The sequence below is a fragment of the Brachycentrus maculatus genome, unplaced genomic scaffold, assembly GCF_059751285.1.
Source record: "Brachycentrus maculatus isolate JH-2025_06_01 unplaced genomic scaffold, ASM5975128v1 h1tg000213l, whole genome shotgun sequence".
Classification (NCBI taxonomy): domain Eukaryota; kingdom Metazoa; phylum Arthropoda; class Insecta; order Trichoptera; family Brachycentridae; genus Brachycentrus; species Brachycentrus maculatus.
Window position 1 is genome coordinate 434,924 of NW_028280964.1, and position 16,365 is coordinate 451,288.

A 16,365-nucleotide genomic window follows, 5' to 3' on the forward strand; every position below is an offset into this window, starting at 1 on the left:
AGTTGAAGCCTGAGTAGGGACATGATAAACGGTGTTGCATAAGCCGTAGCTAGATTTCAGAGTCACTTGGATGTTAGGAAATTCAAAAAAAAAACTAGTTAGTATTTTTTTATGTTGGCATTATTTTTCGATGACCCTGTACAGGTACGGTGTGTGAACGCTAAAGATGTTCACGTGTTTAGCGGCGAGTCCCGCCATTAGCGCGGAGGGGTTGACAATACTGAGCACTCCTGAGCGGTCGTACGAAAGAGCTTTCGCTATATCGGCTCTCTCGTATTGCACGTGTATTCTCATCCTTTCGAATAAAGCATCTCGAGCTTCGGTAATGCTGTAATTCATCACACGTGTGCCTACTTGGTAACGTTCACTCAAAACTACATTATTTCTCTTCTTGTCGTTCTACTCTAAAAATAATCCTAACATAATCGGAGGGCATGTATGACTAGATGTATGGATGTGAAGGAAGCAAAGAGTTTATGTCAGGACAGAAGAGTTTGGCGTTCCATCCTCTCTGCCTACCCCTGCGGGGAAACGTCGTGATGGTTGTAGTAGTAGTAGTATGTAGTAGTATTTTTGCAAAAAAGAAAATCACAGCTTTTTATATTTTTTTAATAAAATATAGAGTTCGGAAGGGTCCATTATATGATGAATTTTTTTTTACATCTTTTTTATTAAAATAATAACCCGCAAAGTCTCTTCTTTTTAGAAGCTTGTCTGCAGGTAGGATAGTTAGGATTCCCTATCCTTACTATTGATAGGTAAATGTGTAAAATACATCAGAAACACTCAGACCAACTGAAAATAAATCTTTCTTGAATTCATTTTGCAATTGACGGGAATCGAACCCGTGACTCTAGTTTCGCAGTCGAGCGTCTACCCAACTGCACAATCTCTGTCATTAATGAGCACATTATTTAAACTCGTATTATTGATACAATGGTATCCTGGTTCCAGCCCTTATGTATGGAAGTCACTCCTTCATGAAATTTTGTTATTCGTGTATTTGGGAATACTTTACAATTTGCACCGGTTTATTTTTATGTATCCCTGTCACCATCGTTTCTTCTACAACGGTTCGTCCTGCCAAATTGACCCTTAATACTTCACTCCCACCCCCGCCCATCCACTTCGGTTCTAGCAGTATGGAAACATATCGATTTTGCATTATGAAAAATATATTTTCCTCATAACCGTCGCGCTCGGCCCTACAAATTGAATTATTCAAGCTGATCGCCGCGTACGGAGGCTTCGAATGATAATTCATAGAAGGTACGAGTGAGCACTTACTTGGTACTGTAGTCGATTCACCGAAAGAAAGAAAAAATGTTTCTGTAACAAGCAAACATGATATTATTAACAACATTTTGAGTGTGTCCAAATACTTGTTCACAAAATCTTGTTTCTTCTCATCTCACCAATAGATGTCTCTAGTGAAGTTCTAGTGATTCAAGAACAATGTTACAAAATTGGTTCATATATATACTTATATAGAGCTTCCAAGAATTTGAGAAGTGTGGTTATCAATAATGGGTAGAATTGGTGAACGTTGCACGTAAAGTGATAACTTAAATCAGCCTATGACGGTCGTCAGCCCCGTAAATGCCCAGACTTCCATACTCTTCTTCATCTTTGATGAGATGTCGAAAAATAAAAAAAATATTAATGATATTATTAATCGATTCGGCATGAACTTTGTGGAATGACCAAAATTTAAAAACTATGGGAAAATTTAGAAATACATCAAAATTTAAAGTCTAATAAAATTTTATTTTGTTATCGATTCTTGGTCTGTCAAAACACAATCAAACATATTACTTATACGATGTGTATTACATCATCAATTCATATATAGCGTCTGATGTGTACGTACGTCTACAACGCCCGATGCGGTACATTCTTATTCTATCGTTGCGTTAACGTCGCTCTCTTTTACTCCACTCCCGTAACATCAGAATGTATAGCTCTCTTTCTCCCCCTCTCTACGTTATATCTTTCTTCTCTCTCATGTAACGATACTTCCTTTAAAAACGTGACGCGTCTTTCAAATTTCTAATCGAATCGCCGCCTAAGTTTTCAAAAAAAAAATACATAATTTTCTTTTAGATAAATCAATTTTAGGTACCGACTTTACAAGTCAAGCGTACCCACATAATATATCTAGCAATGTGTATCTACCGAATTTCTAACGTAAATATGGAATCATGTATGCAATATACAAACCACACCCCTCTTTACCCTTGGTTAATCTTTAATTCAAATTTGACACGAAATATTCGTATTTCTTTTATGGAATACTATTTACGTCTACGTTGTACAGGGTGGTACAAAATTTATCAACCTATCGTAAGATGTTATAATTTTTCCACATAAAGATTTCCGTCACTCAAAATCTTTTTTTTATATTATTTAAAAAAGGTTATTCAAAAACAGAATTGGATGATTAATTTCGCCCCTCTTTGAATCTGTTTAGTGCAGCTGTTTAGTTCACAAATTTAGGTCAAACATGATGACGTACGACGCCATTTGCAAAAATTATAACATCTTCCGGTAGGGTTATTAATTTTGTGCCACCCTGTATATACATGTATGTGTACAATACTACAAGGCTGATGTTTACCGCGATAAGCATCGAATTTGTGTGATTGAACGAATCAACTGTTTGTTGACGATTAAGTGTGATCATTTTTGTGAACCTTAATTTATTGTTACGATACTATTTTTGTTTCCTTTTATGTTTTTTATCTTTTATATACAGTCTTTAAATAAAAGCATAAAACTGATTGCTTGATTAATTATAAATAAATAATTTTACATCAGACACTGGATTGTTTACTCTGTATATGATACATCAATGTATATCATATGTGTATCAATAGTTTTTATATGAAATAAGATGGAAGATGAAGTCTGAGCATCTCAGGCCTCACGACCTGGCATTTGGCTGGCTTGAGTCATCACTTTATACACTTGTGTAACGTTCACCATTCTGCCCATCATTGCACATCCATTTTTCGTTTATTTTTTAAAGATTTTTAATGTTGATTTTTTTTCGTTTGTCTGTTGTAATTTTAATTGATTTGGAAATAAATGGATTATGTTTATTGTTTAAATATTTTTTACAAAAACATTACAAATTTATTTATAAACTTAGCATTCCTTCAAAAAAATATATAATTATACTAACGTAGTATATCTCAAAAATAAGACTAAACTCTTGTCCTTGGAGAGGGATTTTATTAATTGTAATATTTAATTTCATAAATTTAATATCTTCTGTTTTTTAGTTATTTCAGGGGGGCTAAATATTTCAAACTTTTAGTTACTAAAAGCATTGATAACTTTGTGGTATGTTTATAAAACACTTTCCTTATCACCCATTGTTCACTTAATAATAATATCATTTTATAAACACTTCACAAAATTCGTGACTGCCGGTTTCGGAAAGTGATTCCATCATCAGGTCATTAAAATAAAATTATTACGATTTCCCATTTGTTTAATTTTTTTTAAATCAGTGTAAAAAGTAATGACGATTTACTTCCGAAAAGTTAGTCGGAATGACCGCTCGTCGGCTTTATATAGTACTAAACGTGGTACTACGGACGTACATTCACAGAGCGGGGGGGAAATGCCTACACAGTGTACGTTTTTACTACCTTTTTTCATCTCGCGTCCTGAAGTAAATAGGGGGTCGCGCGTCGGTGCGTGGTGCGTGGCGTACAAAGGTTAGACATACGAACCTGCGATTTTTTACCGGTAGCTATGTAGATATGTAGGAAGATATAAGAGCCACCCTTTGCGTATCCTTTCCTCCCGTGAACAAAATACCCTTTTGTAAAGAAATCAAGGAAGCACCCCTGTCTGCGTACGTAAAATAAAAAATAAATCAAACTCGGATCTCCTTCTTCTTATATTCTTTTTATTTTGTTTTCAAATTGAGTCAATCAAAGTCGGAAACTTGTTCCCAGTAGTATATCGCCCACTCCTTTCAAGAACGTCATAAATCAAAAATTTGATTTTTCAGGAGAACGTTTTTAAAGTTTAAAAATAGAATACAATGTATTAAAAATAAATATCGAGCCACTTATTAAACTTTTTACTGTGCGACAGATCTTTTTAGGTAAAACCTGAAGATTTTTTCTGCATTTGAAAAATATTTAGTATATTTAAAAAAATAATTAAACAATACATTTTTCTCAAAATGCAAAAACAACACTTTCTGCCCTGTAGAGGGTAAATATTAAGTTAAAAATATGCCGCTTTTGCTGGGTTAGAGTTCATTTTCTGGGCATTCTGAAAACATGTACAACTGAAAATTGACGATTTTTGATTTATGACGTTCTTGAAAGGAGTGGGCGATATGCTCCCGTTAACTTGTATTATTCACAAATGAGGTACTGACATTACGCGAAGGATTTTACCTCTTCGTTTTATCTTTTTCCCTCTGCTTCCCTGATCACAAGCGATTTTCGCGTAAATTGCGCCTTGTATTAAAAGAATACCAGCGAGGACAACGCTGTTTTTTTATTATTATTTATTATTATTTAAACATATTACATACTTAAGTCACATATATAACATACCTGATGAGTAATTTCCATTATTCATTTTGGGACTTGGGATTGAGGTTAACAAGACTAAAAAACAGATAAAAAAGTAACAAATAAGAAAATACAGGGCAACATGGAAAATATGAAGCAAATTCTTACTCTACATAATAATATAGTAAATTCTTATTCTCACCCTTCCGCTCCCAATGGTGCATAAGGCACCGCATCATATTGACGCTGTGTTATCTTGATCGTTACTTACATGAAGGCAAGGTGATGATAGCTCCTGCGCTTCTGGGATCAGTAATATAAAATAAATATTAGAGTGTAAAATAACTAATATTTATTTTCACCCTCTCCCCCCCTGGGAATCGGACCCGAGACCTCCAGCACGGTAGCTTAACACGCTGACTATTGCACCGGGAAGGCGGATAAAACAGAAACAGCAAATAGGCATTTCAAAAAAATATATAGGGTTTTAAGCACGTTTAAAGGAAAAAAAATTAAATTCACGTAACTAATCACTAACACAAATATCTTTCTATAAAGTATTTTTTCGGTTCATTCATTTTGGATCCCTAACTGGATTCTATTTTATTCATCTCAGGCAACTGGTTAATTCGGATGTTTTTATTGTTCTTTTCCCCTCTTCCTTGATTACGAGCGATTTTCGCGTAAATTGCGCCATGTATTATAAGAATACTTACGAGAACAGCGCTATTTAAAATCCCGGTAGGTGCCGGCACTCTGTCTTCTCGCTGTTTGTTTCGCTATAATATTCATTCCTCCTAGGACTTTCTCGCCGTAAATATTCCCGCGGACGATAATGAAGGAAATATATTATCATTAATCACCGGCGGATGCTTAATTCGCGAATATTTTCATTTTGTTACCCAAAGATTCGAATTTAATTTATTCAAGCCCCTCGACGAGTGGCTTTTATAGGTTTAAGTGCCGTTCGAGAAGATAAAGCGAAGACATTTCCGAGGAGGTCTTCAGGCTTATCTCTGTTTTCCGTGGGCAATTCTTAGCTCGATAGAATATACTCGTATCTGCGGTTTTTATATCGTTTGGAAAATTCAAATCGCACGTGAAAACGAAATTATCCTATTATATTCAATTATCTTTACAGTAGAATAATGGGAACGATCGTGTTACAGTTAACCCCCCTATAACGTTGAGATAGTTACTGCGTTATCGGAGGGAACGTTATAGGGGATAAATGTTTTGAAATTGAATTTTAATATTATATTAATCAATCCAGTCATTTTCCCTGGTTGAATTGTAAAAATACGATTTAAAAAATTACCACTTATTACGTTCCCTCCGGTACCCATTCAACGTTATAGGGAAGTTTACGGTACTTCATTATTATTGTCAACGGATTGTTCAGTTTTTTCCTCTAAATGCCAATGGCTTTCTTAATCTCAGACCACGGGACTTTTTTCAATGTTCCTCCACACGGGTTTATCGTAAAATTTGGGACGATAAGGATAACTCACATTTTACCAAAAACGTTTAATAAAAACATTTTATAAATAAGTGCAACGCGTTTTTTGACAACTCTATATAAAATACAAACAAAATATCGGTAAAAATTAAGATAATGCTAGTTGTTACTACATTCAATACACGTGCTGCCTCGGTTCTTTCCACAATTTGGATGTCCGTCGTCAATTTTACGAATATCCCGTAATCTAAGGTTGAACAAGATAAAATCGTATTTTATATTATATAAAAATAAAACACTTGAATAAGAGAACTTTTAAGTTTAGTAATGTAAACACGACTAGTTTCGAAAACTACAGGTGTTCTCATCAACAAATTTATACATGAGTTTTTATTTCAACACTCATTTGAGACTACTTTTGAGTTTATTCATGTAAACACGACTTGTTTTGAGAACTACAGATGTTCAAAACTAGATAGTATGATCACTTATCGAAAGAACATGTGTTTACAGTAACACACTTATGTCTCACATAAGTGAGACATAAGTGTGTTACTTATGTCTCATTATGGTCTCACACGAGTGTTTAATTTTTATATTTTTAATAGATTTCTTTACGATGTTATCCTATTATCTACAATATATCCACCTGCCTACATGGATAAATGTTTATTTTAGAAAATAATACACGTGTTCTACCCGTATCCCGCGCCAAGATATAAATCTACAATATATAATTTTTGCGATTTATATTTATAATTCAAACCTTGAAATGTATGGCTATATATCGCTAAACAAATATATATCCTATTAGATTAAAACCAAGTCACCAGTCTGATGATGTCGGTAACGACGAAACCCGGTCGCTGGTCAAATAAAAATAAAGTGGAAAAGCGAAAAATATTGGTTTTAATCTAATAATATATTAAAAATGCAATTCCATCACGAAGTGTCAGTGGATAATATAAATCTATTAAATATATATCCGCTTAGAGACATTCCAGACAAATTGAACACCGAAATCGTAATTTAAAAAGGAATGACAAATGACACGAAATTCTAAATTCTGCAACTGAACACTGTTTTGGTTGTCCTAGTTATTTTTGACCTTTTTAAAATTCAGGTATTTCCCGATTCAAATATAAAATATTTTTTATTGCTAGTTATTATTTAAATTATTAAATTTGTATCCGAAACCCATTTGGAATATGTAATTCTGTAACGTTTTCAGACTATTGTATCGAATCGTTAAATTTTATTCTCGTTTGCCGTACTATCAACGAAAGCCCACGGCTAAACCTTTCTCGAAAAGGTTAACTTAAGGTTAATTGTTTTTCAGACGTGAAAATTGTAAGTAATTTTAAATATGAGTTATTTTATTTGTTTGTGACTTATTAATTTGTATTTCAAAAACCTTTGACTGTATTTTATTATTAGATTAAAACCAATATTTTTAGCTTTTCCACTTTTTTATTTGACCAGCGACCGGGTTTCGTCGTTACCGACATCATCAGACTGGTCGGTAACGACGAAACCCGGTCGCTGGTCAAATAAAAAAGTGGAAAAGCTAAAAATATTGGTTTTAATCTAATAATAAATTAAAAATGCAATTCCATCACGAAGTGTCAGTGGATAATATAAATCTTTGACTGTATGATTAATTTTATCTTAAGAAAACATATTCTTGCATATATCCAAACAAAAAAAGGTCTCTGCCAAATAAAAACTTTTCCAAACTAACCATAGATGGCTCTAGTGAACTCGAGTTCATGGTCATCAGATTAATGTTGCAATAAATGGAGTAGTGTGGTTGTCAATCATGGGTAAAATGGTGAATGTTCCACGTGTGTAAAGTGATGACTTAACCAGCCTGACATAAGCCCTTTAAATACCCAGACCATTATATTTTTCTTCGTCTATGTTGAGATATTAAAAATGTTAAAATAACTCCTAAAGTGGAGAAAATCCTGATTCGTGAACAAGTATTTGTTGTATCACACTCGAAACGCTGAGAATACAAATTCATCCGAATCTACAAATCAATAGATTATATTACATATGTCGATGTTACAAAATGATGAAAATACACAATATTTTGAGTGTGTCCAAATCTTTGGTCACATATCGCTCACTCCTTTCAAGAACGTCATAAATAAAAAATCGTGAATTTTGAGTTGGGCATGTTTTCGGAATGCCCAGAAAATGTAGTATATCCCAGCAAAAGAGGCATATTTTAAACTTAATATTTACCCGCTACAGGGCAGAAAATGTTGTTTTTGCATTTTGAAGAAAGGGTATTGTTTAATTATTTTTTTAAATATGCTAAATAATTTTCAAATGGAGAAAAAACCTTCAGGTTTTACCTAAAAAGATCTGTTGCACAATAAAAAGTTCAATAAGTGGCTTGATATTTATTTTTAATATATTGTGTTTTATTTTTAATCTTTAAAAACGTTCTCCTGAAAAATCTTTTTTTTTATTTATGACGTTTTTGAAAGGAGTGAGCAATAAGTGGGTTTGTCTACTTAGGAGTTATTTATATTGACATCTCAACATAGTTGAAGAAAAGAGATAGATAGCTGGCAGGTCGTAAGTCAACTTAAAAATATTTTATATTTCCTGGTTGTAAAATTATGCTATACTTTTGGAAATTTCAACTTTGATATTTCTCATTATTTATGAAATAATTCTGTATTATTTCAATATTGTTGAATATTCAAATGTTGGAGTTTATCCTTTGCAGTTTAAGCCCGCATTATTGCACATTTGCTGCTACAACGACACTTTTCGATTTTCGGGATTTTTTTCAGGAGACATCTTTTAGGCTACAACATATCGCTTACTCCTTTCAAAAACGTCATAAATAAAAAAAACTAGATTTTTCAGGAGAACGTTTTCAAACTTTAAAAATATAACACAATGTATTAAAAATAAATATCAAGCCACTTATTTTACTTTTTACTGTGCAACAGATCTTTTTAGGTAAAACCTTAAGGTTTTTTATATATTTGAAAAATATTTAGTTTGTTGAAAAAAATAATTAAACAATACATTTTCTTCAAAATGTAAAAACAACATTTTCTGCCCTGTAGCGGGTAAATATAAATTTAAAAATATGCCTCTTTTGCTGGGATATAATAAATTTTTCTGGGCATTCCGAAAACATGCATAACTAAAAATTGACAATTTTTGATTTATGACGTTCTTGAAAGGAGTGAGCGGTATAACAAATATCATGAAACTAAAGCTTATTCGTGGATAAATTTTTATGTAACAGTGGTAACTTTTGCAGTAAAAACTACCCATAATTACAAATGTTTCCAACTAAATAAAATAACTCCATTCTTTTATATTACCACTGACACTTCGTGATGGAATTGCATTTTTAATATATTATTAGATTAAAACCAATATTTTTAGCTTTTCCACTTTATTTTTTTTTGACCAGCGACCGGGTTTCGTCGTTACTGACATCATCAGACCAGTCTGATGATGTCGGTAACGACAAAACCCGGTCGCTGGTCAAATAAAAATAAAGTGGAAAAGCTAAAAATATTGGTTTTAATCTAATAATATATTAAACTCCATTCCTTCTTGATAATTTTGATTGATCCGTTACCCTCCGACGTATGGCAATTCCAGTATGAATTTTTAGGTAGAGAAAAATCACAGTAGCGAGCAAATTTTTGGGGATGTAAAATGTGGGCCAATGGTGAATAGTTCGGTTATATTAATCGCGTGACGTGACACTATAAAGTGCTTTTTCCCGCACAGCTGACCGAGTTCCCGCCATTTCCTAACGAAGGGACAAGGTCCCTACTTCAATTTCCGCTCAGCTGTACGAAAATATACCACTACTCTAACTAAAACTATTTAACCATCACGCCACTTTCCCGCAGAAGTAGGCAGAGAGAAAAGAATGCCACGCCACTCTGCAAGGCTGAGATAAGCATTATCGATAAAATTAAGAAAGTTGTTTTGAGATGGTTCGGACATGTGGAACGTATGAGCGAGGAAAGAATGGATATACAAATTTATGACGCAAATGTAGTCGGAAAAAGAAGCAGATGAAGACCGAGGAAAACTTCAAGTATGTCAAGTACTTGAAAGCCGGGTTAGGAGTCGAAATAATCGGCGGGTATGTGTGAGGAGATGCATGAATGTGAAAGACATATGAAGACAGGGTAGTATGGCGTTATATTATCTCTGTCTATCCCTGCGGAGAAGCAGCGTGATGATTAGTTAGTTAGTTATTGAAAGCTGTCCCACCGCATTCCCAGGTCTGATACATAAGCATCTAGGCTTGCTGACAGACCTTCTCTTGCAAAGCATTTTTTTTAACTAAGTTCCGAAATTTATTGAAAATGTGAAACAAAACAAAATTTTATTCCGTTTTTACTGTGAATTTGCATTTAAAAGCTTTCAATATCCCTGTCACTGCCAATCTAAATAAATACACGTTTGTAAATCCACCACCAAATTTTCTAGATGTACCTCGGTGTAGGCAGTGAAATGGAAAGATAGTTAAGTAGTTAGATTTTTTTTTAAAATAATATTAACATAAAATATATTTTGAATATTACTTCGGATAATCGAAGCTAGTGCTGTCACACCTCTGTAAGCAGCCGGCTATTAGCGTCGCCGGAAAATGGCGTCTAGCGTCGCATTTATCGGCTGGCATTTCCTCTCGACATTTCCCGACACTCTTTTATACCCCCTCACTCCCGTTCTCATTACACCCTCCGTGCGATCGCCTATTCGAGACTCTTCTCCGTTTATTTATTTACTTAAATCATTTATCGTCAAAACTGTGTGACAAAAATTACTAATATTAATTTATGTATTAATTTTAAATCAAACACAGATTTTTTGAGTCTACTAAGTTGTATTTTACTAACAAAAACACAGTCTAAATTTTAGGGCTGTGCCCTTGGAACGTTTAAGAATTAAGAGGGGTTGGAACTGTTTCTTATTTTTATTTGTAATACTTATTTACTTTATGTATTAATTTTAAATCACACAGATTTTTTGAGTCTACTAAGTTGTATTTTATTAACAAAAACACATAAAAAATTATATTGTGACAATTGTTTCGCCTTGTTAGGGCTTCATCAAACGAATGTTTGACATTCATGACATTCGTTTGGTAATGCCCTAACAAGGCGAAACAATTGTCACAATATAAGTTTTTATGTGTTTTTGTTAATAAAATACAACTTAGTAGACTCAAAAAATCTGTGTTTGATTTAAAATTAATACATAAATTAAAATGGAGTTCTACAAATTAAACGCCAAATCAATAAATTACTAATATTCATAGCGAATCGTTCATGTTATATCGCTCACTCCTTTCAAGAACGTCATAAATCAAAAATCGTCAATTTTTAGTTGTGCATGTTTTCGGAATGCCCAGGAAATGTACTTTATCCCAGCAAAAGCGGCATATTTTTAACTTAATATTTACCCGCTACAGGGCAGAAAGTGCTGTTTTTGCATTTTGAAGAAAAGGTATTGTTGAATTATTTTTTCAAATAAACTTAATATTTTTCAAATGGAGAAAAAACCGTCAGGTTTTACTTAAAAAGATCTGTTGTACAGTAAAAAGTTTGGTAAGTGGCTTGATATTTATTTTTAAAACATTGTATTATATTTTTAAACTTTAAAAACGTTCTCCTGAAAAATCAGGTTTTTTCATTTATGACGTTCTTGAAAGGAGTGAGCGATATGACCGCTTACTAAAAAAATAGTATAAGTGTACGTTGTAAGGCGTGGTTGTTGCTATCTTTTGGTTATATGTGAAAAAAAATGCTCTCCATCCCTATTAGACAATTGATGAACCCGTTTACGCACATGTGATACTTCATCGAATGTGTGAAAGAAGAATAGTAAAACTTATTTATGAGACGAATTAGGTTGGTAATAGAAGCAGAGGAATACCGAGGAAAACTTAACATGTTCAAGTATTTCAAATACTCTGGTGTCAGGTCATGAGTCGGAATAATCGGCGGTATATATGACAAGATTAGTCTCTTGCAATGTCGATTCCCAGCTGTCAATTTAACTGTTTGGTGGTCTTCTCGGGAGTCGTCTATATTGAGGTTGGCCGTGCTGTGCAATTAGGTTAATCTGGATGGTTCCATTCTCCTCACATGCACATACTATTGTCTTCGTTGCCTTCCCCACCTAACGACATCTTCGATCTCGCATATTTCCCTGATCCTGGCGTTTCTTATTCTATCTCCAATACTCATATTTATTATTAATGTTTCTATAATTTTTTTGACATCTCACCAAAGATGAAGAAGAATATAGAAGTCTGGACATCTGGATGTCAAAAAATAATATGAAAATAACTCCTGTAATTGGAGATAATCCAGATGTTGTGAACAAGTATTTGGACCCACTCAAAATGTTTTCTATGAATTAATGAATCAGCTCAACCGGCGTGTACATTTCTCACACTTGTCATTTTACCCCTTTACTTATTTTTCCTTCAATTATTTCCACCATTCATTATGACGTGTCACTCGACAGTAGCGCTTAGAATGGAGATTGGTACGAAGATAAACTTCTAGCGGCATTCATCTTGCGGTTCAATCATCAATATTTATTACTGCATCTGTTCTTGTCACCCCTTTCTAGCACTCAGCCTCTCTTGATCGCCACAATTGTATTATGACGTTTCTGATTACTATAGCTAATTGCTTTAAAACAGTGAAGAGTTTCAATTTAGAACTGCAGAGTGATGATGATAAATGCAAATGCTTAGATGGCCGGCTGGAGTGTCCCTTAGAGATAAAATAAAGAAAACACTCTCCTTGCCATTCATTGTTCACTTTGTGTAATACCACTTTTATAAACACTTATTCGTGACTACCAATTCGACTTATTCCTCAAATCGTAATAATTTTATTAACAGATTTATATTATCCATCACATCGTGATGGAATTGCATTTTAATATATTATTAGATTACAACCAATATTTTTAGCTTTTCCACTTTAATTTTATTTGACCAGCGACCGGGTTTCGTCGTTACCGACATCATCAGACTGGTGATGTCGGTAACTACGAAACCCGGTCGCTGGTCAAATAAAAATAAAGTGGAAAAGCTAAAAATATTGGTTTTAATCTAATAATATATTATAATTTTATTATATTTTTATTTTGATGACCTGATGGTGGAATGATTATTCCACATTATGAAACCGACAGTCACGAATAAGTGTTTATAAAAGTGGAATTACACAAAGTGAACAATGAATTCAACAACAACAATTTATTCAACAACATAACAATAATATATACAAAACAAACAATATTCAAGGCGTTTATATTAAAAGTAAGTAACGGAATAAAAAAATTAATAAATTCTACAGATTGAGACGTCATAACGTTCGCGTTTTCCCAACTCATATTAATTCTTCTCATTTGTTTGTTTTTCCTTTTCTAATTTGATATTTTTCGCTTTTTGCAGGTAACTTCTATTGAACATCACCTTTAGAGACGTGTTCGGGAGGCGAACAGGCGCAAGCCGTAAGTAAATCTCCACGGCAAACTTTCTCAAAGCATTTCATTTTATTCCATATATAATACATTCTCTTGTCTGTGTGTCTATATATCACGTACTTCATATCCGAAAATATTTCATCCCCCTGCTGATGAAACATTTCTTTGACATTGAATATTCAGGCTCCCAAATTTGTTGATATCATTAAGTGATTCGGCAGTCACTTTGTGGTAGCATATATCCATTTTTTAATTTAAGTTTTACATGGTAATTACCACTATTTCTTCAAATCTATTGTGACACGGTGTTTGAAAATGATGCGGTAGCGTAATGATCAGCACACTCAGCTACCGTACTAAGTCCCGGGTTCGATTCCCAGTGGGGGTAAAATAAAAACAAGTAATTTTTTCACTCTAATATTTATTCAATATTACCCTGGACTGGTACCTGAAGCGGAGGGCTGATCACCTCTCCTTCATATGTTAACGATCAAGATAACTCTGTGATTATATGATGCAGTGCCCTATGCACCATCGGTTGCGAATAAGGGTTTGAAGATAAAGAAAGATGTTGAATTATTTACGTAGTCGCAATCGTTTAAATGCAAATGCGTTCGAAAAATACAAGAAACTCTTTCCTTCTGCCGAGATCAAAGTTGCTCTTCTCGAACGAATTGCTCTTGCCCGCTGTGCCCGCGGTAATCCTGCCGGCTCAACTTTACCCATAGCCGGATTCATTTGAATTTTTATTGGCTTCCCTGACGCGGCTTCCGCTTCGCTCCGCGTCGAATTTGTACCAGAATTTCAATCACAATGACGCATTCAGCATAAAGAAATACCCTCTCCACCTTTGTGCATGCAATGTGAGTGACGCAAACGAATCCATTTGGCCCTAAGCCCTTCAACTGCCGAAGTTTGCGAAACGTTTTCGGATCAGAAAAAGTCGAATTTTTAATGGCCAAGGTTTTTTTTCTACTTTCTCCAGTTGCAGTTTAAATTTTAATTGAAAAATATTTGCATTTATTTCGATACATATATAATTTTTTAAATAATCTACCAACATGGAAACGCCATCTATTGAAATAGAAACACGTGATACTAAACACGCAACGTGCTAATTGGCAGCTGCTGTCGCTTATCACTTTTAGGGTTTTCAATTGCATTTTTGCTCAATAGATTACATAGGTATTATAAATTTCAATTGACGTAAGCTGAATAAAAAAAATACTTTAAGCAAACAATGGATTTTTCTCACAATGTCGGTTTATTTGCCAATAAATTAATTTGAAAAATCACAAGACTGTCGGTAGCATTCTTATTGAAATCTGTAGAGTAGTAAGGGAGATATGAAGGTTTAAACTTTAGATATTTTAATAAATCGAAAAACAGACACCGCTATACGTCATCAAATTTTACGTCATCGGGTGTGTTATGGGGGCGTATCCCTTTATGTATCTGCTTTAGAGAGCTGTAATAGTAGTAGTGTGGATACGTTCCTGTGGTGTCATTCGTTACCGACTTACGAAAACAACGTATTTACGAAGGCGAATTTCGCAAAAGAAAATGATTAATGAAAAATCGATTATATCGGCTGTTATAAACATAAAACGAGTCTTACACAATCCTTTATAGGTTGAGTATGTTAAATTAGACAGTATCCCTTTATGTATCTGCTTTAGAGAGCTGTAATAGTAGTAGTGTGGATACGTTTCTGTGGTGTCATTCGTTACCGACTTACGAAAACAACGTGTTTACGAAGGCGAATTTCGCAAAAGAAAATGATTAATGAAAAATCAATTATATCGGCTGTTATAAACATAAAACGAGTCTTACACAATCCTTTATAGGTTGAGGAGTATGTTAAATTAGACAGTATCACTTTATGTATCTGCTTTAGAGAGCTGTAATAGTAGTAGTGTGGATACGTTTCTGTGGTGTCATTCGTTACTGACTTACGAAAACAACGTGTTTACGAAGGCGAATTTCGCAAATGAAAATGATTAATGAAAAATCGATTATATCGGCTGTTATAAACATAAAACGAGTCTTACACAATCCTTTATAGGTTCAGTATGTTAATTAAGACATTCCTCCCGAGTGATAAAACGCCATTCTTATAAAATTTTGCATCTTATGTTACCAGATACGTTTCAGCGATCCTTCTTTAAATTCTTTTCGAATTTTTACCGTCTTTCACTTTCAGCCGTCCGCTGGCTTCGACCGTCAATTTCAATTAAGCGATACATCGACCTAATTGGAACTTGTATTGTTTTCAAAGATATCAATTTCTCTCAAACTAAACTCTCCTCCATTACTTAGAAACATTCGTTTGGGTTTCTCGTATCGGCAAATGTAATTGATTGGCTTATCTGTTACCAGAAACCGGAGTCTTTTAATTTTCCAAATTATAACGGACCAATTTCGTTCAATTAATTACAAAGTCTCGTACATTGTCCTTTGTGATTTCGTTTACCCGTAATAAATTTTGTGAATGGACCGGTAATTTTAGGCTAGATTCCGGACTATACGTCAACATCTTTGGACGTTTCTTTGCTAGTAAGAAAAGTGTCACGAGTAAGTAAGATAAATGTTTTTTTTTTGCAAGTCAAAAGAATATATTGGACAAGGAGTTACTGAAATTGTGTGTAGATGAGAGCATGGTGTAATCGGATGGTGGGAGATGAATCGAAGAGATAAATATGCGTGAATAAATCGCCGTTTCAAATATATTCTGACACTTATCTGTACCGAATGGTGCATAGGGCACCGCATCGCATCGACGCAGTGTCATATCGATCGATGATTACATAAAGACAGTGTGATCCGTCTTTTGCTTCAGGTACAAATCCTGAGTTA

General features: G+C 33.9%; 1 protein-coding gene across 5 annotated transcripts in view; it reads left to right on the forward strand.

Annotated features, from left to right (window-relative positions):
• LOC148307001 (uncharacterized) overlaps positions 1 to 16,365 on the forward strand; it is a 229,328-nt gene that overhangs the window by 70,516 nt on the left and 142,447 nt on the right. The gene's annotated exons all lie outside the window — the stretch shown is intronic.